Below are 25,761 nucleotides of genomic sequence, written 5' to 3'. Positions count from 1 at the left end.
AACGGCGCAGGTGCGGCGGGCGTTGGGAACGGCGCAGGTGCGGCGGGCGTTGGGAACGGCGCAGGTGCGGCGGGCGTTGGGAACGGCGCAGGTGCGGCGGGCGTTAGGGAACGGCGCAGGTGCGGCGGGCGTTAGGGAACGGCGCAGGTGCGGCGGGCGTTAGGGAACGGCGCAGGTGCGGCGGGCGTTAGGGAACGGCGCAGGTGCGGCGGGCGTTGGGAACGGCGCAGGTGCGGCGGGCGTTGGGAACGGCGCAGGTGCGGCGGGCGTTGGGAACTGCGCAGGTGCGGCGGGCGTTAGGGAACTGCGCAGGTGCGGCGGGCGTCGGGAACTGCGCAGGTGCGGCGGGCGTCGGGAACTGCGCAGGTGCGGCGGCCGTCGGGAACTGCGCAGGTGCGGCGGGCGTCGGGAACTGCGCAGGTGCGGCGGGCGTCGGGAACTGCGCAGGTGCGGCGGGCGTCGGGAACTGCGCAGGTGCGGCGGGCGTCGGGAACTGCGCAGGTGCGGCGGGCGTCGGGAACTGCGCAGGTGCGGCGGGCGTCGGGAACTGCGCAGGTGCGGCGGGCGTCGGGAACTGCGCAGGTGCGGCGGGCGTCGGGAACTGCGCAGGTGCGGCGGGCGTCGGGAACTGCGCAGGTGCGGCGGGCGTCGGGAACTGCGCAGGTGCGGCGGGCGTCGGGAACTGCGCAGGTGCGGCGGGCGTCGGGAACTGCGCAGGTGCGGCGGGCGTCGGGAACTGCGCAGGTGCGGCGGGCGTCGGGAACTGCGCAGGTGCGGCGGGCGTCGGGAACTGCGCAGGTGCGGCGGGCGTCGGGAACTGCGCAGGTGCGGCGGGCGTCGGGAACTGCGCAGGTGCGGCGGGCGTCGGGAACTGCGCAGGTGCGGCGGGCGTCGGGAACTGCGCAGGTGCGGCGGGCGTCGGGAACTGCGCAGGTGCGGCGGGCGTCGGGAACTGCGCAGGTGCGGCGGGCGTCGGGAACTGCGCAGGTGCGGCGGGCGTCGGGAACTGCGCAGGTGCGGCGGGCGTCGGGAACTGCGCAGGTGCGGCGGGCGTCGGGAACTGCGCAGGTGCGGCGGGCGTCGGGAACTGCGCAGGTGCGGCGGGAACTGCGCAGGTGCGGCGGGCGTCGGATGTCATTGGATGTGGCATAATAAAATAAATACTGTGTTGTTATACGTACAGATGAAAACGATCATTTACCAAGGAGGAGAAAACCTTCCAAACCCTCTATTGCAACACAAGGGGCGCAATTCTCCCATTGGGAGACTAAGACCCGACGCCGGAGTGAAAACCGGAGTGTTTCACTCCAGCGTTGGAGCCCGCTCCCAGCCCCCTATTCTCCTACCCCCGGGGGGTGAGGAGCGGCATCGCGTCATTTACGCGTGCCGGGCCTTGGCGCCAGGTAAAAGCGGCGCCATGTAAATGACACGGCCGGCGCTGCGTAAATGATGCCACCCCGGTGCAGGAACCCCCCTTCTCCCCTTCTCTCTCTCTCCCCCCCCCCCCCCCCACAGGCCCCCCCCCCCCCCCCCAGCATTCCCGCGCTGTTCCTGCCGGCAGCGACCAGGTGTGGACGGCGCCGGCGGGAACCCGTCGTGTTGGGCAGGCCGCTCGGCCTATCCTAGCCGGAGAATCGCCGCTTGCCCGTTGCAAATGGCAAGTCTCCCAGCGGCCAGCCATGATTCTCGCCGCGCCTGTTTGAGGGTGCGAGAATCGCGTGCGGGCGTCGGGGCGGATTCTCCCACCCGGCGTTGGGGTGGGGGGGGGGGGGGGGGGGGGGGGGGGAAGAGAATCCCGCCCAAGGTTCCACCCTTGTCGAATCTCGTATCTCAGAATTATATACGACATCACAGGAGGAAGTCATTGCGACACATACCTGTGATAGCTCTTTGAAAGAGCTATCCAATTAGTGCCACACCCCATTCTTTTCTCAACAGTCCTGCTAATTTTTCCCCTTAAAATATTTATCCAATTCCCTTTTGAAGGTTATTAATTAATTTGCTTCCACCACCCTTTCAGGCAGTGTATTTCAGATTCATCTTAACTCACTGTATAAAATATTTTTTCCTTCAAATCACTTCTGGTTCTTTTGCCAACTTAAAAATTACAGGATTTCAATGATGAGAACTAAATACAATATTCAAGGTGCAGCCTGAGCAGAGCACTGTACAAACTTGAACTTTGATCTGACAAAATACATTGGGCCCGAAGATTTCCAAGTACATTTTTTTTTTTTAAATATTTATTTTCTCCTTTTTCACATTTTAGCCCAAATTTACACCCACCAACAATAAACAATAATCAGCAACAAATATGTCAATCCCCATATCAATAACAACGATCCCATCCTCCCACCAAACCCCAAACATTAGCCCGCATGTTCACATAAACAAATGACAAAAAGGAATCAAGAATCACCCATAGTCACCATTAAAACACACGGTCCCCCTCCTCCCACCCCCGCACCCCCCCCCCCCCCCCAACTAATGTTCAATGTTATCCAGTTCTTTAAAGTGCATAATGCCCATGAATTGTAGAACCACTCCATCCATCCCCTCAGTTCAAATTTGACCTTTTCATGTGTCAAGAATTCCAGCAGGTCCCCCCGCCACGCCAGGGCACAGAGTGAAGAGGCTGCTCTCCATCCCATCAGGATCCGCCTTCGGGCGATCAACGAGGCGAAGGCTGCAACATCTGCCTCTGCACCCGTTTCCAGCCCCGGCTGGTCCGACAGCCCGAATATGGCCTCCCGAGGGCCCAGCCGAATATGGCCTCCCGAGGTCCCGGAGATTTCTAAGTTAATTTGTGGCGGGTTTTTCAGGGGATTTCCTGTAAGCTATGTCAGCGAGTTCCCCACCGCTATTCAATGACACTTAGTCACTTTTTTAGGCCCTGGGGAGTTTCTCACCGGTTTAGCCCACACTTTTCTTTTAGCACTGGGGAGCCGAACTCAAGGGATCAAGCCACCATTTTGAAAGGGTGCCCCAATCTCTGAGTGAGCTTGTGGGTCCCCCACCCCACCCCACACATGGGCAATGCCACTCCCTACACGCATGGGCACTACCCCACATCCCCAAGTGAGGACACACCGCTACGTGGTCCCAGGGGTCCCCCTCTTCAGGCCCCCATGCCCCCTTACAGGCCCCATCCCTTCCAGGACCCCCACCCATCACCCCAACCTCCCAGGGGCTACTTACCTGCCATGCACCCCCCTCACCCTCCTTTCATGGGCATGACCCCACCCCTCAGGCCATGACTCTTGGCAGTGCCACCCTGGCACCTGGACACACTTGCACTACCACCTTCACACTCAGACTGTGCTGTCAGCTTGGCAGGGCCAGGGTGGCAGTGCCAAGGTGCCCACATTCCAGGGGGAATGCCAGGGGCCACCTGCAATATCCTGACCACCCAGGGGTCTCTGATAGCCCAGGAGACCCCCCAGTTGCCGTTCCATCTGGTCCACGTTTGTGTAGAGCAGTACTGAACGGCGCCCAGCTGCAGCCTTGCTGGGGAGGCCGGTGGACCCAGTGTTGCCGATTGATCACAGGTATGTTCGCACAAGTCAATTTAAAATCGGTGTCCCGCCCATCCTGACTCGAACGCATCGCCAGACTTCGGTGGATCCCGCGAGGCGTGATGACTTCCGGGAAACCCGCGAGAGGCCTCTCCCAGCATTCACCAGCTGCACTGCGGTCGAGCAAGTGCACAACATGGCTGGTGGATCGCGCCCACAGTTATTTGTTTTGTAATTGTCACTTTGCAATGAATGAGCAATAGCAATAGTGCCGAATAGTCCGTCAAATTCTGACCCCACAGTAAAAAGCCAACCATCTACCATTTACTTCTGCAATCTGGCACAATTAAACCTTACCAAGATCAAAGCCAGCCTGTAGACAATTGCAACACGATACTAACAAGCAGAGGCTCTCCAAATATAAATGATAATACTTGAGAACTTAATGTAGTGTTTGTGAACATGTAATTCAGTCATTTCATCGATATCAAATGATCATGGCAGTGTCATGCTCCTGCGTCGCAGTGGTTAGCACTGCTGCCTCACAGCGCCAGGGGCCCGTGTTCAATTCTGACCTTGGGTGACTGTCTGTGTGGAGTTTACACATTCTCCCCATGTCTGCGTGGGTTTCTTCCGGTTGCTCCAGTTTCCTCCCACAGTCTAAAAGGTTAGATCGTGCTAAATTGTCCCAAGGGTGGGGTTGCAGGAATAGGATGGGGGGATTGGGTGGTCTTTCAAAGGATCGGCGCAGACTCAATGGGCCGAATGGCCTCCTTCAGCACTGTAGGGAGGATTCTATGAATCTTACAATGACATTTTCAAGAGACCCAGTTTAAACTCCGTGTGGGGAAAACCATTAGAAATAATACCATATTGGTGTTAAAAGAAAATGCTGGAAAACCTCCACATGTCTGGCAGCATCTGTGGAGAGAGAAACAATTATGTTTCAAGACCACATGACTCATCTTCAAAGCCAAAGAGGAGAAATATACTGTTCAAGAGGTAATGGAGCACAATAGGCCAAGGATAGGTGGAAGCTCAGGGAGGACTTGACAAAGATGTCATGGACTCAGGGGCGGATCTACTATGAAACTAATGAAGCTGAAGCTTCAGGGCCCCTAATCCCAGAGGGGCCCCAGAAGCGACTTTAGTCCACATTGCTTAAAAGTTTTGGGTCTACTGTATGAGATGTTTTTTTTTAAAAATATTAATAATAGTGTAATTCAATACAAAATAATAGTTAAAATAAAAGGCTACTTACCTACCAAACCCGTGTATTAAGAATTGATAGAAATCATGGGAAAACGTGTTATCAGTTCAAAGAATATTTGCACCTTAGGAAATCCCAGAACACAGAAGAAAACACGCCATCTAAAATGCAATGCGCAGATTTTCTTCAGCTTATTTGTGAGCAACACCTAATTGAAGTGTTTCCCAATATTATTACTGCTCTTAAGCTGTACTTGACAATGCCTATCACGAGCTGTGAAGCAGAAAGGAATTTTTCAAAGCTTTCCTTTATAAAGAACAAATTTCTGTCCACCATGACTGAAGAGCGCTTAAATTCTTTATGCATATTGTCTCTAGAAAATGACATTGCAAGGAAGCTCTCATATGACAAAACTGTACGTGAATATGTTGCTAGAAAAAACAGAAAAAAAGAGTATTTTGTATTTTGCTTCATGTAGTATGTATTCGAATAGGTGTCTAATATTGACTGTGGTCTTTTCTATGTTTTATTTCATCATTCTATGATGCATCATGCATGTATATACCATTTCCCTAATTTTCATCCCCCCATAACTCGAAAACTATAAGGCATAGGAAATGTTTATTCACACCAGTGACTTCGACATGCAAGATAATCCAGTCCAGCAATTTTAATCAAAATCTGAGATGTAGTGGTTAAATTTGTGGTGATCTGTCGTGGAACAACCCCATTGAAGTAGATAACAGTGGTTACCCAGACCTCGTTGCTGGTTGCGAAGGGGTCCCAGAAACTTAGGTCCGCCACTGCATGGACTCGAGTGTTAATGGTAGTGTTAAAGACTAAAAAAAGGTACTGATAGTGGCATAAAGGTCAGACAGCAGAATGCGATAATAGCATTGACATCGTTTTGTTGAGGCAATGATTTACGCCTTGGTGATCAAGATCATAAGGCATAGGAGCAGAAGTAGGCCATTCGGCTCAATCGAATCTGCTCCACAATTTCATGAGATCATAAAAACCATAAGACATAGGAGCAGAATTAGGCCATTCGGCCTACCATTCGATCATGGCTGATATGGTTCTCATCCCCATTCTCCTGCCTTCTCCCCATAACCCCTGATTCCCTTATTAATCAAGAATCTATCAGGGCAGCACAGTGGTGCAGTGGTTATCACTACGGCACCAAGGACCTGGATTCGTACCCAGCCCCAGGTCACTGCCTGTGTGGAGTTTGCACATTCTTCCCGTGTCTGCATGTATCTCACCCCCACAATCCAAAGATGTGCAGGTTAGGTAGATTGGCTGCGCTAAATTGCCCCTTAATTGGAAAAAAAAATGGGTACTCTAAATTTATAAAAGACAGTGATTTGGCTACAGCCTCCTGTGGCAAAGAGTTCAACAGATTCACCACCCTCTGGCTGAAGAAATTCCTCCTCATTTCAGTTTTAAAGGACCATCCCTTCAGTCTGAGGCTGTGCCCTCATTCTAGTTTTGTCTACTAGTGGAAACATCCTCTCCACGTCGACTCTATCTAGGCCTCTCAGTATCCTGTAAATTTCAATAAAATCCCCCCTCATCCTTCTAAACTCCAACGAATATAGACCCAAGAGTCCCTAGCCGCTCTGCAAATGACAAGCTCTTCATTCCAGCGATCATTCTGGTGAACCTCCTCTGGACCCTTCCTTAGATTGGGGGCCGAAAACTGCTCACAATACTCCAAACGGGGTCTGACAAGAGCCATATTCAGCCTCAGAAGTACATCCCTGCTCTTGTATTCTAGCCTTCTCAATATGAATGCTAAGATTGCATTTGCCTTCCTAACTGCCGACTGAACCTGCAGAGATTAAGAGATTATTGAACGAGAACTCCCAAGTCCCTTTGTGTTTCAGATTTCCCAAGCCTTTTCCCATTTAGAAAATAGTCGATACCTCCATTCATGATTGATCTGAAATGATAATCCTCAACTCCACTTTCCCGCCTTAACCCCATAACCCTGGATTCCCTTGCTGATTAAAAATCTGTCTATCTCAGCCCTGAACATACTTAACGACCCAGCCTCTACAACCCTCTTTGGTAAAGAATTACATAGATTTACTACCCTCTGGAAGAAATTCCTCCTCTGGTCTTAACTGGGCAATCTCTTACTCTGAGAATATGGTCTAAGGTCCTAGATTCTCCAACAAGGGGAAACAACCTCTCAGTAGCTACCTTGTCAAGCCCCCCGAGAATCCAAAACATCTCAATAAGGTCACCTCTCATTCTTCTAAACTCGTATGAGTGCAGGCCCAACCTACTCAACCTCTCCTCATAAGAAAATCCTTCCATACTCAGAATCAACCAAGTGAACCTTCTCTGGACTGCCTCCAATGTCAGTATATCTTTCTTTAGATAAGGGGACCAAAACTGATCACAGTTTGTGTCAAACTTTACCTGATGTGGCCCAGGGAACAGACAACCGTGGCTCAGGAACTGCACTCTGGCATGCAGTCTCTGCCACACTTGTTTAAAAGAAGACAATGTGCAAGATTCATTGGTCTCTGCTTTCCCTGGGGCCTCTTCACAGCCAGCTGAAATCTCTTTCTCCTCGACTCTTCCAATGCCCTTCCGAACAGTCAGCCTCCAGAGGTCACAGCGGTCGGTGACCACCTCATATTGTGTGTGATGATGCTTGCCATCTTCGTATCTCGCTTGTAGGTGTTCTAGTAGTGAATGTATGGACATCCTCCTCATCTCATGTATGGGGCAGCACGGTAGCATTGTGGATAGCACAATTGCTTCACAGCTCCAGGGTCCCAGGTTCGATTCCAGCTTGGGCCACTGTCTGTGCGGAGTCTGCACATCCTCCCCGTGTGTGCGTGGGTTTCCTCCGGGTGCTCCGGTTTCCTCCCACAGTCCAAAGATGTGCAGGTTAGGTGGATTGGCCATGATAAATTGCCCTTAGTGTCCAAAATTGCCCTTAGTGTTGGGTGGGGTTACTGGGTTATGGGGATAGGGTGGAGGTGTGGACCTTGGGTAGGGTGCTCTTTCCAAGAGCCGGTGCAGACTCGATGGGCCGAATGGCCTCCTTCTGCACTGTAAATTCTATGAAATCTGAAGCCTACTTGTGACAATAAGTGATTATTATCAAGCAGATTGTGATCCAGCAGATCATGCCCCAGCAGCCAGTTTATCATACAAAAGGCCTTAAGGTATATGACCATCATCTACCGATGACCATGATCACCGTCTTGCAGACATCAATGAATGCATGATGATGAAATCAGCATTCTCTAGTACCTCAGAGTTAGGTACCTTATCCCATCAAAAGATGCGAAGGATACATCTGACACCGCAAAGTGGAAACTATTCAGCCTTTTCACATTGAACTTAAGTTGTCCAGGTTTCATATTAAACAAGTGCCAGGCAATGACCATCTCCCAACGAGAATCTAACCATCCCTCCTTGACATCCAATGGCATTATCGTTGCTGAATCCCCCACCATCAACATCTGGGCTGATCATTTTGTGTCATTGGACCAGCCGTACAAATAGTGACCATAAGAGCAGGTCAGAGTTGGGAATTCTGCAGCGAGTAACTAATTGCATGACTGCCTATCTATAAATATGGATTAATGATGGGATATGCTCCTCTTGTCCAGAAGAGTAAACTTCCAAAAGCATTTAAGAAGTTCAATACCATCCAGTTCATAGAAGTGTATTTGACTGCCACACCATCCACCTTTCGATTCTTATCTGGGTAGCAGTATGACTGAGGTTAACACAAGGGTGGCCTTCCTGCTTGGAATTGAAAAGCTTTTGAGAGTGGCATCAGTGCACACCGGGGAGTGATCTGTGTCACAGCCAACACTGTGGTAGCTGCATGTGATGAGAGTCACATCTGGTGATAAACAGGTCCAGTGGCATGGTTCGTTCACAAAAAAGGCATTTGTTACACAAAACTCACAGTAGAAACAAACCTCAAGTTGTTTTTATTTTCATTTATCTTTCCCATGCCAGGATGTCCGAAGCAAGTGAGCTATAATGGTCAGTGCCCACTCTAGCATTGAAATTCCCCAGTAGAAAAAGATATTCTCTTTTAGGGATTCTGCTCAAAGCAGTATCAAACTTCGCTGGTCAAAAACTGGTCTTTTGTCTCTGTCGTGGAGCAGTGTTGGAGTATAAATACTCATGATGTTAATTAGCCCAGTTTTCTCTAACTACCTCTCAACTCAAATAGGCTCTGAACCATTTGTTGCAGATGTTGTCATTGAGAGCAGGATGTTCCCTCTATCCTCCTCACGTTTCTTCTGAACTCTTTCCCTGCCAGATGAACATGTCATGATTTTCTTCCAGTGATCCAGTCTCAGCTTCCAACCAAGAGACAATACTCCCATATCAATGCTCAGCCCATCAAGTTCCATGTCAATCACAGCTGTCTTCCAGGTATTGTTGACCAGTTGTCAGGAGTCTCTCAGCCAGGCATAGCATCCTGATAACACAACTTGGCAACCAAAGAACTAGTATTTGAATTTGATTGCCTGGTGTGACAGATTTGGTCCATTTATTGAGCAGAGATTGAATCTCCAAGTACCCATTGAAGCAGGTGGACTGTACCAGTTCAGCATCTTACTGGTTTTGGGCTTCCCAGCTTGATGTGGGCAGTAGTTGGTCAATGGGACACAAAGGCTGTTCAGAGTTGGTTCATCACTCGTAACTGCTGTTTCCTATGCTCTGTTAATGTTCTGTAACAAAACTGCAACGGCTTTTCCAGAGTGCAAGCATGGGCAAAATTTATGGAGGCCCTAAGCTGCTCAAATATCAGAGACCCCCCCTCTCGTTTTTAGGAAAGCAAAGCACTATGTTTGCTTGGTTGCAGTTGACGGAAAGATAACATATTGAGACATCGGTCCACTCCAGATCGTTTGTCAGGGTTTTCACCCTTTGCCTTCATCTCGCCCAAGTATCCACAAGGCAGTCTGGCTATTTGTCTATAACTACAATTTGGATCATGTCCACATGCCAGACATTGGTGGGCCTGTACACTGCATACCTGGGGGCCAAAAGGCATCATGAGTTCCGCAGAAGCTTTTGCCTGGGACTTGGAGGGATCCAGTTCCCCTGTGTCACCAAGAGAAGATACTGCAGAGGACCTGCCAATGGAAAGACTCTATAGTGACAAGAAAATCATAGAATCCCTACAATGCAGGAGATCTTTCAGCCCATCGAGTCTGTGCCAATCCTCTGAAAGAACACCCTACATAGGCCTACACCCCAACCCGTCCCCATAACCCCAAACAACCCACACATCATTTGGATACTGTGGGGCAATCCACCTACAATGGCCAATTCGCCTAGCCCGCACATCTTTGGACTGTGGGAGGAAACAAGAGCACCCGGCAAAACCCATGCAGACACGGGGAGAATGTGCAAACTCCACACAGAAGTCACATAAGGCTGGAATTGAACCCAGATCCCTGGTGCTGTGATGCAGCAGTGCTAGCCACTATGCCACCCAGTCAATTAAACATATTTTGTTCTGCTTCTTCTGTTGCTACTAGCCAGAGGTGTAGGCAGGAAATGAGAAGCAAACTAGCATACAAACAGCACCAAACACACCAACACTCTTCAACTACATACCAGGCATATCGCATCAACCTGAGAAAAAAAAGATAATCCAGAACAAAATTAACAGTCACTTGGACATGTAGATTAATTAAGGCTAGCATGGATTTCTTAAAGGGAAATTATGTTTAACTAACTGGATTGAGTATTTTGATGAGGTAACAAAGGGGTTGATGAGGACAGTGCAATTGATGCGGTGTACTTTGACTTCCAAAACACATTTGAAAAGTGCCACATAATGCTCTTCGAAGATAGAGTAAATCATGGCAATTTGTTTCATCTTCCCAGAAAAGTATAACAAGAGGACATGACCTGCAATGGCGAGGAATATATTCAGACCTAACCACCGGAAACATTATTTCAGTTAACGTGTGGTGAATCTATAAACAGGCTCCCGAGAGTCAGTGAAGACAGGAAGTAGTGGTTCATACTAATGCAAATTCAATTAAGAATTTTTTTTCCAGAAAATATATTGGGATAAATCAATAATTAGAGGCAAAATGCACTAAGTGCTTGAGAGGAACAGGTGACTTTGAATCTATGGATCCCAAAGCTGATCACCACCTGGATTACCATCGCTGAATCCCACACAATCAACATCCTGGGGGTTAGCATTGATCAGAAACTAAACTGGACTAGCCATATTAATACTGTGGCTACCAGGGCAGGTCAAAGGAATCCTACGGTGAGTAACTCACTGCCTGACTCCCCCAAAACCTGTTCACCATCACAAGGTACAAGTCAGGAGTGTAATGGAATACGCTCCACTTGCCTGGATGAGTGCAGCTCCAACAACGCTCAAGAAGCTCAACACCATCAGGACAAAGCAACCCACTTGATTGCTCCCCCTTCCACAAACATTCAAATCCTCCACTACCAACGAACAGCCATGTACACCATTTACAAGATGCATTGTAATAACTCACCAAGGTTCCTTCGACAGCACCTTCCAAACTGACGACCACTACCATCTAGAAGGACAAGAGCCGCAATTACTTGGGAACCCCACCACCTGGAGGTTCCCCTTCAAGTCACACACCACCCTGACTTGAAAATATATCATCGTTCCTTCGCTGTCACTGGAACAAAATCACGGAACTCCCTCCCTAACAGCACAGTGAGTGTACCTGCACCTCAAGGACTGCAGCGATTCAAGTAGGCAGCTCACCACCACCTTCTGAAGGGCAACTAGGGATGGCAATAAATGCTGGCCTAACCAGCGATGCCCACATCCTATAAATGAATTTTAAAAAATATTTTCCACACCCCAAGACAGAATCTGTTACAGACTGATTAATTAGCATGGTTTTGATATCAACTCCATTATGGTTGCAACATGAAAAGACATGATAGAAAAAAAAGAGGTGGACTTCCGGTGACAGCGGGCGGGAGGCGGCCGCACAATGGAGGGCTCCCGTTCGGGAACGGCATTTTCGGGGCTTTAAGCCCGGTCCCAGGGTCCGCGGAGGCGCCAGAAGCAGGGAGAAGGCACAGAGGAGGCACAGTGAAGACACAGGAGGAAAAAAAGAACGAAGAAAAATGTCGAGGGTGAGCAAGAAAACGGCCGGAAAAAAAAACAGCTGGAGGTCCGTCGGGGAGTGGAAAGGTCACCGCGGGGTCACCAGGAAAAATGGAGGCTGGAGCACCAGGGAAGGCCGCACTGCTTACGGCTGCAGAAATAACTAAGGTGATGGCTGCGGAATTTGAAAAGCAGTTGGCGCAGATTGAAAAATGCATGGAGACGGTGAGGAAGGAGATGAGGGAGGTTTTGAGTGTGCTGGTGGAGGAGGCGGTTTCCCCGGTGAGGACGGAGGTGGCGAGCGCAGTGGCGGAGGTGCGAGAGCAAGGGGAGGCGCTGAAGGAAGTGGAGGAGACATTATTGCAGCATGGCGATCAACTTGCCTCGATGGGGACAGAGATGCGGAAGGTGATGGATACTAACAAGGATCTACGAGGAAAAATGGAAGACCGGGAAAACAGATCCAGGCGACAGAATTTGAGGATTGTGGGGCTGCCCGAAGGAGTTGAAGGACCAAAGCCGACTGAGTATTTTGCCGCGATGCTGGCAAAACTATTGGGGGAGGGGGAGGATCCCTCCCGATATGAACTGGATCGGGCTCATCGGTCATGGAGGCCTGTACCAAAGGCGAGTGAGCCGCCAAGGGCAGTGACTCTGTGCTTCCGTAGGTACAGGGTGAAGGAGAAGGTCCTGAGCTGGGCCAAGCAGAAGCGAGTGGTGCAGTGGGCTGGAGCTGGTATATGTGTATACCAGGACTTTACGGTGGAGCTGGCAAGGAGGCGGGCTGCCTTCAACCGGGTGAAGAGGGCACTGTACATTAGCAAGGTGCGGTGCGGCATTGTATATCCAGTGAAGCTGAGGGTGACTTACAAGCTCAGGGACTTTTATATTGGAACGGCGGAAGCAGCAGAAGAGTTTGCAAAAGCAGAAGGACTGTGGCAGAACTGACAAATTGAGGAATGGCCATGTGCCGATGTAACCTCATGACTGTATTTTCTTCTTTTCTGTATCACTGCGGGTGTAGAGAATAAAGGAGCCAATGTGGTATATATTTGGGCAAGGGAAGGGACGGGACTTTCACTCAAAATGAGAGTTCTTTGGGGTGTAGGTGGATATGCGGGGTTTGTATGCTAAAAGGGCATCTTTGGGCTTTCCTAGGGCCGGGCAAGTGGGAAAGGGACCCGGGCAGGGGCCTCCACGCTGGCCGGTTTAAGCCGGCCAGTGAACGGAAGTGAGGTGGGGGGAGGGGCTGCGGCCATCGGAGCCTGGCAGAACAGGGTCCGAGTGGTCTAGCCGGGGTGGAAAGTTGGGGGGAAGGAACCGAGGTTGGGAAGAGGAGTTTTACAAGAGGCAGTGGACGGGAGGAGCTGGAGACCTGGGGTGGGGGGTGGGGGGGAGCTGTGGAAGATTAAGGGTGACTACGGGTAATCCCCGATTCCTTTTTGTCATTTGTTTATGTAGAGGTTTGGGGGTTGGTGGGTAAATGGGATCGTTGTTATTATGGGGACTGACATATCTTGCTGATTATTGTTTATTGTTGATGGATGTAAATGTGGGAGAAAATGTGAAAAAGGAGAATTAAAAAAAATAATTAAAAAAATAAAAAATAAAAAAATAAAAATAAAAAAAGAGGTGAGGTGAGAGTAACTGCCCTTGACATCAAGGCAGCATTCAACCAAAGTGTGACATCAGGAACCCTAGCAAGAGCATCCAATGGCACGATAGGAGGGGAAGACATGCACAAGGTGGCTCCCACTGAAAACCTGGCCTATCTACCCTTTTCCCCAGCACCACGGGTCTTTAACTTTATGCATCTGTGATGCCCAAGAGAGACAAAGCTGGAAAGGAAATCGGCCCCAGTTTCTACAGATTCAGACTCTGAAGCCTCCCACGGTTAAACTGAAGGCATGATGGTAACAGCAGCTTCTTCTCTAGCCACTGCACTAATGGCCAAAATGCTCAGCAAGATTCTGGCAGTTGAACTTGACAATGTTTGACTTCAGAACTTAAAAGATCAATCAAGGGGGCCTTGGCCCCTATTCACTCAGTTCTCGAGATCACCGCCAGATCGTCGAAGCATAAGGAGCCATAATCAAGGACATGGAAGCGATATTTGTTTCACCATAGTGACAGATTCACCTCCTTGGATTCCAACCTTGCTGCTGTGATCAACAGATCCAGAAGGCAAAATGTTTGTGTTGATGGGTTATCGGAGGGGATCGAAGGTCGTTCCCCTACTCAGTATGTCCCAAAATGGTTGGTGAGAACACACTTCCATCCCCCACCCTCCCAGAATTAGACCAGGCCCACGGTTTGCTTCAACCCAAGCCTCGCTCTGGAGATCCTCCTCATGATGTAATTGTTACGCTCAATAGCTTTAAGAAGGAATTGGTGCTTCGATGGACAAGAAAGCATCGGGATTTTACATGGGAAGGCCACTCCATCAGTTTACATCAGGACACGAGTGCAAGAAAAGAGTGCCAATGTGAAATCATCCCTGGATATGAGTGGAGTCAACTTTGCCCTGATTTATCCAGCCTGCCTTTGTGTAACATTGTGAAAAATACTATTTTTTGGACTCGCTGTAAGATCGAGGTTCCTTTGCTCAGAAGCACAATTTTGGCTCCGTTTAATGTAATATACGGTTCGTTACGTGGGCACTTATCATGTCTGTTGCATGTGTTGACCTTAGTTATACATGAGGGAATTCTTCAGATTGCTTCTTCAGTTCACTCCTTATCATAGTCTTTGTTTTTTCTTCTCATTATTGCCATTTGGCATGATTTTCAGTCACCCTTGTGGCGCTCTAATTTAAATAAGTTTTTACTCTCCAGTTGGGAATCTCCCTGCTAACAAGGCGCGTTAGTTAACAGATGTGATATTAAAGGGTCTTCTGCAGCTCATAATAGTTTTTAAAATGAGCTTAGAGTTTGCGCTGAGTTACCTTTTGTTAGTTGTAGGTTTTAGGTTAATTATTGTTTGCCACAGTTCCATTTGCTTTTGGGTGTGATGATGCTTGATTGCGAAGGCGTATTTAGGTTGGGGAGTGGGGTGGGTTTTAGTTTGCTGATCTCTTTTTGTCGAGTCACCTGATTTGCCTCGGTGGCCATCTTAGGTTGGTCTTCTTGCTTTGTCTTCTGCGACCCTTGTTTAACATCCTTCCTTGTCAATGTCTGACTCCGGGTTGTGGGGAGGGGGAGACCTCCAATCTAACTGCTTTCCTGGAACACGAGAGGCTTGAATGGCCCATAAAACAATCGAGAGTATTTGCACATCTTAAGAGGCTAAAGTCTGATAATGTTTTTTTTACGAAACCCACTACGAATTAAAGATCAGGCCAGGCTGCAAAAAGGATGCGTAGAGCAAGTTTTTCATTCTAGTTTTAATAGTAGGGCCAGGGGCACGGTAATTTTATTCAACAGAGTCGTGGCTGACCTGACAGTCGATATATAATCGTATGCAGCTCCTTATTGAACCCCAGTTGTTCTGGTCAAAGCAATGGCCCTAATTAGGATGATGCGAACTTAATAAATTCTTTGTTATCTTCCCTTCCCAACTCGACACACACCAGCTTATTTTTAGGAGGCAACCTGAACTGTGTTCTGGACGCAAAATTAGATCACTCAAAACCCAAATCTTTTGTCCCATCAGAGATGGCCAGGACTTTGTCTTCCAGATGGGAGGGATAGACCCCTGGTGATTTTTACACCCGAATGACAGAGATTTCTCCTTTTCGTGTCATGTTCACCAAATGTACACTCGCATTATTTTTTTAATTCTGGAAAGGGCTCTCCTCCCATTGTTGCGGTGGCTGAATACTCAGCAAGTGTATTCTCTAATCACGCCCCCACACTTTGTCAATCTGTTGCTGGACTGTGGCCCCACTCAACGTCCACCCTGAAGATTGAGTACTACTTTGTTGGCCGATAAAAAGTTTTGCAAGCGCTTATCCACCTCTATTGACAACAGTATTAAATTAAATAAGTCCGACTCCCATCTCCCCTTCCACGCTGTGGGAGACTCTTCAGGCCACTCTCAGGGGAGAAATTATTTCTTGTAGCATACATGTGCTAAAGATGAAGAAATTAGAACTGCAGAGGCTGGTGGACTCCATTTTAGAGGTAGATCACCAATACTCACTTGATCCCACTCTAGAATTATATGCAAGCAGGCAAATGTTGCAGACCCAGTTTGAGCTACTGACCACCAATAAAGTCGTCCATTTGCCACAGCGCTCCAGAGGTATTTTTTACAAATATGGGGAGCAGGCCAGTCATCTTTCAGCACACCAACTTTAATGCCAATTAGTATCCTGTGAGACCCACCAGATACTCAACCCAGAGGCTAACCTTGTTTCCCTCTCCACTTGTTAGGCATGTTCTCCTTTCACCTCTCCAACACAAGTTTTCGTTTCTTGGGGGTCAGGGTGGCCAATTGGGTATTACTCCACAAATTGAAATATTCCAGCCTGATCAATAATAAGACCTAGGAGCAGGAATAGGGCACCTGACTTCTCGGGCCTTCTCCGCCATTCAATAAGATCATGGCTGATGTTTTTGTTGACTCAGCTCCACTTACCCGCCCGCTCACTGTAACCGTTTATTCCTTTACTATTCAGAAATCTATCTACCTTTGCCTTAAAAACATTCAAAGAGGTAGCCTCAACTGCTTCACTGGGCAGGGTATTCCACAGATTCACAACCCTTTGGGTGAAGAAGTTCCTCCTCAACTCAGTCCTAAATCTGCTCGCCCTTATTTTGAGGCTATGCCCCCTAGTTCTAGTTTCACCCGCCAGGGGAAACAACCTCCCTGCTTCTATCCTATCTATTCCCTTCATAATTTTATATGTCTCTATAAGATCCCCCCTCATTCTTCTAAATTTGAATGAGTATAGTCCCAGTCTACTTAGTCTCTCCTCATAAGCTAATCCTCTCAACTCCAGAAACAACCTAGTGAATCTCTTCTGCACTCGCTCTGTTTAACAACTGCCTTATGTTAGCCGACAGATGCATCCCCTTGACAAACCCCGTCTGGTCCTCCCCTATCACCCCCGGCACATAGTCCTGTAGGACCCACGCTGCTCTGGATCCTTATCCCTCTTTAAAATTAAGGAGATTGAGGCCTGTGATAATGTAGGGGGGAAGCACCCTCTGCTCCCTCGCCTCACTGAACGCCCTTATCAGCAGGGGCCCCAAGTCCCCCCCAAATAGTTTTAGAAAATTCCATCGGGAACAAATCCAGGCCTAGGGCCTTCCTCGCCTACATACCCTCCAGCACCTCCACCAGCCCAATGGGGGCTCCCAATCCCACCACCAGGTTCTCCTCTACCCTAGGGAAATCCAACCCATCCAAAAAACGCATCATTCCCTCCACCCCGGCCGGGGGTTCCGACTCATACAATCTCTTATAAAAGTCCCCGAACACCCCATTCACCCTCACCAGATCCCAGCGTGTCTCTCCTCCCCGCCCCCCCCTTTTCCTTCACCTTTCCGATCTCCCTCGCCACCTCCTGCTTTCCTGCTTCCTCAATTGATGTGCCAATATCCTACTCGCCTTTTCCCCCTTAGCCCTCTTCAACTGCCCTACCGCCATACCCGTGGATATCAGTCCAAACTCCATCTGACATTTCTGTCGCTCCCTCAACAAACCCGCCTCCAGAGCCTCCGAATACCTCCTATCCAACTGCAGAATCTCCTCCACTAACCCCGCCATATCCCCCAGCTCCATCTTGTCTCTATGTGCCACAAATGAAATAAACTCCCCCCTCAACACTGCCTTCAGAGCCTCCGAAGGCATGGCGGCAAAAGCCTCACCCGTGTCATTCAGCTCCACATATCCCTGAATAGCAGCCCTCACCCGCTCACAAAGCCAACAGCCCCACGTCCAACCTCCACTGCGGGCGCTGTCTCCACCCCCCACATTCACCTGCAAATTCACCCAATGCGGCGCAGGTCCGAAACCACAATCGGCTAGTACTCCGAACCGACCACCCCCACCAACGTCCTGTCCAACACAAAATAGTCAATCCAAGAATACACCTTATGTACATGTGAGAAAAATGAAAATTCCTTCACCCTCAGCCTACCCAACCTCCAAGGGTCCAGTCCCCTCCATATGCTCCATAAACCCTCTCAATTCACTCGCCACTGCCGATACTCTCCCCGACCTCGGGCTCGGCCGATCCAATTTTGGCTCAAGAACGGTGTTAAAATCCCCCCCCCCCCCCCCATTATCAACCGGTGCAAGTCCAGGTCCAGGATCTTCCCCGACACCCGTCTCATAAACTCTATATCATCTCAGTTCGGGGCATAACCATTCACCAACATCACTAGCATCCCCTCCAATTTCTCACTCACCATAATGAGCCTCCCCCTGGAGTCTGCCACTTTGTTTCCCACTTCAAAAGCTACCTGCTTATTTATCAAGTCCACCAGCCCCCTTGTCTTCAAATCCAATCCTGAATCAAAGACCTGCCTGTATTTTAAATTCAACCATACTATGATCGCTCACTCCAAGATGATTCCCAACAATGAGATCATTAATTATTCCTGTCTCATAACACAGGACCAGATCTAGGGTATCTTGCTCCCTTGTAGATTCCATTACATACTGTTCGAGGACACTATCGCGGATACATTCTATGAAGTCCTCCTCAAGACTGCCCTAACCGACCTGGTTTGTGAATCGACATGTAGATTAAAATCCCCCATGATAATTGGCGTACCATTTTTACACGCATCAGTTATTTCTTTGTTTATTGCCCATCCCACTGTGATGTGAGAATTTCAAGATGAGACTTGAAGGTTCAGTTAAGGCGCTCGAGAGTTACAAGTTAGCTAGGAAGGACCTAAAGAGAGAGCTAAGAAGAGCCAGGAGGGGACATGAGAAGTCTTTGGCAGGTAGAATCAAGGATAACCCTAAAGCTTTCTATAGATATGTCAGGAATAAAAGAATGACTAGGGTAAGAGTACGGTCAGTCAAGGACAGTAGTGGGAAGTTGTGCTTGGAGTCCGAGGAGCTAGGAGAGGTGCTAAATGAATATTTTTCGTCAGTATTCACACAGGAAAAAGACAATGTTGTCGAGGAGAACACGGAGATTCAGGCGACTACACTAGAAGGGCTTGAGGTTCATAAGGAGGAGGTGTTAGCAATTCTGGAAAGTGTGAAAATAGATAAGTCCCCTGGGCCGGATGGGATTTATCCTAGGATTCTCTGGGAAGCTAGGGAAGAGATTGCTGAGCCTTTGGCTTTGATCTTTAAGTCATCTTTGTCTACAGGAACAGTGCCAGAAGACTGGAGGATAGCAAATGTTGTCCCCTTGTTCAAGAAGGGGAGTAGAGACAACACAGGTAACTATAGACCAGTGAGCCTTACTTCTGTTGTGGGCAAAATCTTGGAAAGGTTTATAAGAGATAGGATGTATAATCATCTGGAAAGGAATAATTTGATTAGAGATAGTCAACACGGTTTTGTGAAGGGTAGGTCGTGCCTCACAAACCTTATTGAGTTCTTTGAGAAGGTGACCAAACAGGTGGATGAGGGTAAAGCAGTTGATGTGGTGTATATGGATTTCAGTAAAGCATTTGATAAGGTTCCCCACGGTAGGCTACTGCAGAAAATACGGAGGCATGGGATTCAGGGTGATTTAGCAATTTGGATCAGGAATTGGCTAGCTGGAAGAAGACAAAGGGTGGTGGTTGATGGGAAATGTTCAGACTGGAGTCCAGTTACGAGTGGTGTACCACAAGGATCTGTTTTGGGACCACTGCTGTTTGTCATTTTTATAAATGACCTGGAGGAGGGCGTAGAATGATGGGTGAGTAAATTTGCAGATGATACTAAAGTCGGTGGAGTTGTGGACAGTGCGGAAGGATGTTACAAGTTACAGAGGGACATAGATAAGCTGCAGCGCTGGGCTGAGGGGTGGCAAATGGAGTTTAATGCTGAAAAGTGTGAGGTGATTCATTTTGGAAGGAATAACAGGAAGGCAGAGTACTGGGCTAATGGTAAGATTCTTGGCAGTGTGGATGAGCAGAGAGATCTCGGTGTCCATATACATAGATCCCTGAAAGTTGCCACCCAGGTTGAGAGGGTTGTTAAGAAGGCGTACGGTAAGTTAGCTTTTATTGGTGGAGGAATTGAGTTTCGGAGCCATGAGGTCATGTTGCAGCTGTACAAAACTCTGGTGCGGCCGCATTTGGAGTATTGCGTGCAATTCTGGTCGCCGCATTATAGGATGTGGAAGCATTGGAAAGGGTGCAGAGGAGATTTACCAGAATGTTGCCTGGTATGGAGGGAAGATCTTATGAGAAAAGGCTGAGGGACTTGAGGCTGTTTTCGTTAGAGAGAAGGTTAAGAGGTGACTTAATTGAGGCATACAAGATGATCAGAGGATTGGATAGGGTGGACAGTGAGAGCCTTTTTTCTCGGATAATGATGTCTAGCACGAGGGGACATAGCTTTAAATTGAGGGGAGATAGATATAGGACAGATGTCAGAGGTAGGTTCTTTACTCAGCGTAGCAAGGGTGTGGAATGCCCTGCCTGCAACAGTAGTGGACTCGCCAACACTAAGGGCATTCAAATGGTCATTGAATAGACATATGGACGATAAGGGAATAGTGTAGATGGGCTTTAGAGTGGTTTCACAGGTCGGCGCAACATTGAGGGCCGAAGGGCCTGTACTGCGCTGTAATGTTCTATATTCTATGTTATTATTTGGTGGCCTGTAGACTTCGCCTATCAGTGACCTTTTCTCCTTACTGTTTCTAATTTCCACCGAAATGGATTCAACCTTTTTCTCCATAGAACCTAATCATCTCTCACTACTGCCCCGATGTCATCCTTAAATCTCAGTGCTACACCATCTCCCTTACCTTCCAGTCTGTCCTTCCGAATAGTCTGATACCCCTGGATATTTAACTCCCAGTCGTGGCCATCCTGCAACCATGTCTCTGTAATGGCCACAAAATCTTACTAACTTGCGATGATCTGTGTCGTCAACTCATTTATCCTGTTTCCAACGCTACGAGCATTGAGGTAAAGTGTCTTTATGCTAGTAATGTTATAACGGCCTACAGAGATGGAATAATCTCCCTCTACTTTTGGCTGGGGATTCAAAAATTAAAATGAATATACTCCCTAGATGTTTCTTTTTCTTTCAATGCCTCCCCATTTTCTTGCCCAAATCCTTTTTTATCAAGGTTAACAAATTGGCCTTCACTTTTATCGGAGCAGGTAAGAGTCCCAGAATTTGCAGTGTTCTACTGCAGAGGGAAAGACAGATATGAGCTTGGTCCTCCCAAACATATTGTTTCATTACTGGGCCGCCAATGTCTAAAATATCTTAATGTGGATAAGTAATACCGGTTCAATCTGGGGCTAAAGGGAGACTCGCTCTTGCACTATATCCACCCTCCCAGCCATTGCCCTTTTCTCCCACTAGATTTTCCTCAAACCCGGTGGTGGCCTCCTCTCTTAGAATCGGAAAGTAATTCCGACACTTTAAATTTCTGCCCTTATCCTAACTGACCCCTATCTGTAACAGCCATCCTTTCTTACCTTCAGGGTTGGACCTAACCTTTAACTTGTGGAATTTGAAGGGACTCGAGCACTTTGATAACCTGTTCATGGAGGGGAGGTTTGCCAGCCTTAGAGAATTAGTGGACAAATTTCAGATACCCAACTCTAGTCTTTTTCACTACTTTCACGTTCGCGATTTCACCTGTACGGCCTTCCCTTCCTTTCCTCTACTCTACCTTCTATCTTACTGGAGAGGATTCTATCCTCGGCTCAGCCCAGCAGGGGGGTCTATTTCAGTCCTATAGCGCCACATTCTCTCATCTGATCCCTCCCCGCTGAACGGGGCAAGGGTGAAATGGGAGAGTGAACAGGGCCCTACACTCACAAGCGAGGTTTGGAGAGATGCCCTAAACAGGGTCAGCTCCATGTCCTCGTATGCCCAGTTGATTCTAATTCAGTTCAAAGTGCGACATAGGTTACACTTGACCATGGCAAGGATGAGCGTTTTTTTCCCGAATGTTGAGAACAGGTGTGACTGCTGTTCGCATGGCCCAGCATGGCCCCCAAACTCACCAGTATCTGGATTTCTGTTTTTGACACAATGTCTAATGTACCCCAATGAGAATTACAGTCACGCACGCTTGTGGCCATATTTGGGGTTTCGGATTCTCCAGCAGTTCTTCCGGAGTAGAGGCGGCCGTTATCGCCTTTGCTTCATTAATAGCCCAGAGGCGGATACGTCTCCCGCCCAGCCTAGTTCTTCTGGCTGGTAATAATAATGACAGCTTGTCACAAGTAGGCTTCAATTAAGTTACTGTGAAAAGCCCCTAGACACCACATTTCCTGTTCGGGGAGGCCGGTACAGCGGGGATTTAAAAAAAATATATATGTTTTCATTCTCCTCCTTTTTCACATTTTCTCCCAAATTTACACCCACCAACAATAAACAATAATCAGTAACAAATATGTCAATCCCCATATCAATAACAACGATCCCATCCTCCCGCCAAACCCCAAACATTAGCCCACATGTTCACATAAACAAAGACAAAAAGGAATCAGGAATCACCCATAGTCACCATTAACACCGCCCCCTCCCCGCCCCCCTCCCCCGCCCCCCCCCGCCCCTCCCTCCAACTAATGTTCGATGTTGTCCAGTTCTTGAAAGTGCATAATGAATAATGCCCATGAATTGTAGAACACCTCCATCCTTCCCCTCAGTTCAAACTTAACCTTGTCAAGAATCAAGAATTCCAACAGGTCCCCCCGCCACGCCAGGGCAGAGAGGTTGCTCTCTAACCCATCAGGATTCGCCTTCGGGCGATCAAAGAGGCGAAGGCTACAACAGTCCGACACCCCGAATATGGCCTCCCGGGGGCCCGGGTCCAGTTTCACGTGCACCACTTTAGAAATTACCCGAAAAACCTCCTTCCAGTAACCTTCTAGCTTTGGACAGGACCAAAACATATGAACGTGATTAGCGGGTCACCCCCCGCAACGTTCACACACATCTTCTACTCCTTCAAAGAATCGGCTCATCCTCGCCCTCGTGAGGAGTGCTCTGTATACCACCTTCAGCTGTATCAGATCCAACCTCGCACACGAGGTGGAGCACCTCACACCAGAACCCCTCCTCCATATCCTCTCCCAACTCTTCCTCCCACTTTGCTTTGATCCCTTCCAGTGGTGCCTTCTCCTCTTCCAAAATAGCCCTGTAAACCGCTGACACACTACCCCCTTCTCCAGTCCCCCTGTCGTCAGCATCTCCTCCAGCAATGTGGAGGCCGGTTCCACCGGGAAGCCCTATATCTCCTTTCTGGCAAAATCTCGAACCTGCATGTATGTATCTAAACATTACCCCCTGCTCCAGCCCATACTTCGCTTTCAGCTCCTTCAGTCCTGCAAACCGACCCCTAAGAAACAAATCTTTTAGTGCCTTAACCCCCTTCTCCTCCCATTTCCGAAAATTTCCATCCCACCTCCCTGGCTCAAATCTGTGGTTCCCCCGAATTGGCATTTCCCTTGACCCTGCCCCCAACCCGAAGTATTGGCGAAACTGCCTCCCAAATTCTCAATGAAGCTATTATTACCGGACTCCCTGAGTATTTCCCCAGGGCTATCGGGAGCGGCGCTGTTGCTAGTGCTTTCAATCCCGACCCCCTGCACAAACTCTCCTCCATTCTGACCCACTGGGAATCAACCCCTCTGACCCAGCTCCGCACCTTCTCCACATTCGCCGCCCAGTAGTAATACATCAGGTTCGGAAGACCCAAACCCCCTGCCTGCCTTCCCCTCTGTAGTAGCACCTTTCTAACTCTGGCCACCTTCCCTCCCCACATGAACGACATAATCCTTCCCTCAATCTCTCTGAAAAAAGCCTATGGCAGGAAAATCGGCAGGCATTGAAAAATAAACAGAAATCGCAGCAACACGTTCATTTTAACCGCCTGTGCCCGGGGGACAGGCACCAGTGACAGGGGGAGGTACGGCGGGGATTTAATGTCCTTTTTGCATGTGGAGAAAATTAAATTTACTATCGGGTTCTGTTGAAAGATTCTACCGTAAATGGCAACCATTTGTCTCCTTTTTAAAGCTCTAGACCTGTTTTGCATTGTTTATTTCTTCCTTTCTAGTGTTATTTTTTGTCTGTTTGTTAAAATTTGAAAAATCTAATAAAAAACATTGAAAGAAGCCCTAGCAAAATTGGAGTCCATGGGAATCAGAGGGAAACCTGTCCACTGGTTGGGGTGATTCCTAGCGCATAGTAAGATGGTTGTGGTTGTTGGTGGTCAATCATTCCAGGTCCGGGACATCGTTGCAGGTGTTCCTCAGGGTAGAGTCCTAGGCCTAACCATCTTCCACTGCTTCATCAATTACCTCTCTTCCATCATAAGGTCTGATGTGGGGCTGTTCGCAGATGATTGCACAATGTTCAGCACCATTCACAGTTCCCCAGATATTGAAACAGTCCATGGCCATCTGCAGCATGACCTGGACAACACTTAAAACTTGGGCTAAGCAGCAAGTAACATTCGTGCCACACAAGTGCCAAGCAATGACCAGCTCCTGCAAGAGTGAATCTAACCATCCCCCCATGACATTCAATACCATTACCATCACTGAATCATCCACTCTCAGCATCTGGGTTTAACCCCAGGGGTTACTATTGACTATAAACTGAATGGGACCTGCCACATAAAAATGCAGGCAAGTCAGAGCTTGAGATTTTGCAGCAAGTAACTCGCCCCCTGACTCTTCATAGCCTGTCCACCATTTACAAGGCATCTGTCAGGTGTGTGATGGAATACTTTCCATTTACCTGGATGAGTGCAGCTCCAATAGCACTCAAGAACTTTACACCATCCAGGACAAAGCAGCCCACTTGATTGGCACTCCATCCACCACCTTAAACATTCACTCCCTCCAACACCAATGCACAGTGGTAGCAGAGGGCATCATCTGCACGATACAGTGCACCAAGGTTCTAATAATAATAATCTATGTCACAAGTAGGCTTACATTAACACTGCAATGACGTTACTGTGAAAAGCTCCTAGTTGGCACATTCCGGCACCTGTTCGGGTACACAGAGGGAGAATTCAGAATGTCCAAATTACCTAACAGCACATCTTTCAGAACTGGTCGGAGGAAATCGGAGTACCCGGAGGAAACGCACCCAGACCCCTACCAGCCTCCCCGAACAGGCGCCGGAATGTGGCGACTAGGGGCTTTTCACAGTAACTTCATTTGAAGCCTACTTGTGACAATAAGCGATTTTCATTTCATTTCATTTCAGACACGGGGAGAACGTGCAGACTCCACACAGACAATGACCCAAGCTGGGAATTGAACCTGGGACCCTCGGGGCTGGGAAGCAATGGTGCGACCCACTGTGCTATAATAATAATCACTTATCGTCACAAATAGCCTTCAATGAAGTAACTGTGAAAAGCCCCTAGTCGCCACATTCCGGCGCCTGTTCGGGGTGGCTGGTACGGGAATTGAACCCGCGCCGCTGGCATTGTTCTACATTGCAAGCCAGCTATTTGCCCACTGTGCTAAACCATCCCCTAATTGCTACCGTGCTTCTTCAACAGCACCTTCCAAACCCACAACCTCTATCATCTGGAAGGACAAAGGAGCATATGCATGGGGAACACCACCACCTGCCAGTTCTCCTGTAAGCTACACACCATCCTGACTTGGTACTATATCACTGTTGCTGAGTCAAAATCCTGGAACTCCCCATCAACACTTTGGGTGTACCTACACCACGTGGACTGCAGTGGTTCAAGACGGCAGCTCACCACCACCTTCTCAAGAGCAATCAACGATGTGCAACAAATACTGGCCTAGCTAATGACACCCATATTCTGCAAAACAATAAACAGATGA

The 25,761-nt window shown here is 48.6% G+C and overlaps 1 protein-coding gene across 3 annotated transcripts in view; it reads right to left on the bottom strand.

Annotated features, from left to right (window-relative positions):
* Positions 1–25,761, bottom strand: part of dym (dymeclin) — a 782,339-nt gene that overhangs the window by 754,684 nt on the left and 1,894 nt on the right. The window contains exon 1 of one of the 3 annotated variants that reach the window (XM_072497435.1): positions 11,253–11,271. The exons of the other annotated variants lie outside the window; for them this stretch is intronic. The gene's annotated coding sequence lies outside the window, so the exon portion shown is untranslated. Of the gene's footprint in view, positions 1–11,252; positions 11,272–25,761 lie in introns of those variants that run through there. 3 annotated transcript variants of the gene reach the window in all.

The sequence above is a fragment of the Scyliorhinus torazame genome, chromosome 3 (assembly GCF_047496885.1).
Source record: "Scyliorhinus torazame isolate Kashiwa2021f chromosome 3, sScyTor2.1, whole genome shotgun sequence".
NCBI classification, from domain to species: Eukaryota; Metazoa; Chordata; class Chondrichthyes; order Carcharhiniformes; family Scyliorhinidae; genus Scyliorhinus; species Scyliorhinus torazame.
This window is presented reverse-complemented; position numbering and strand designations above follow the sequence as displayed.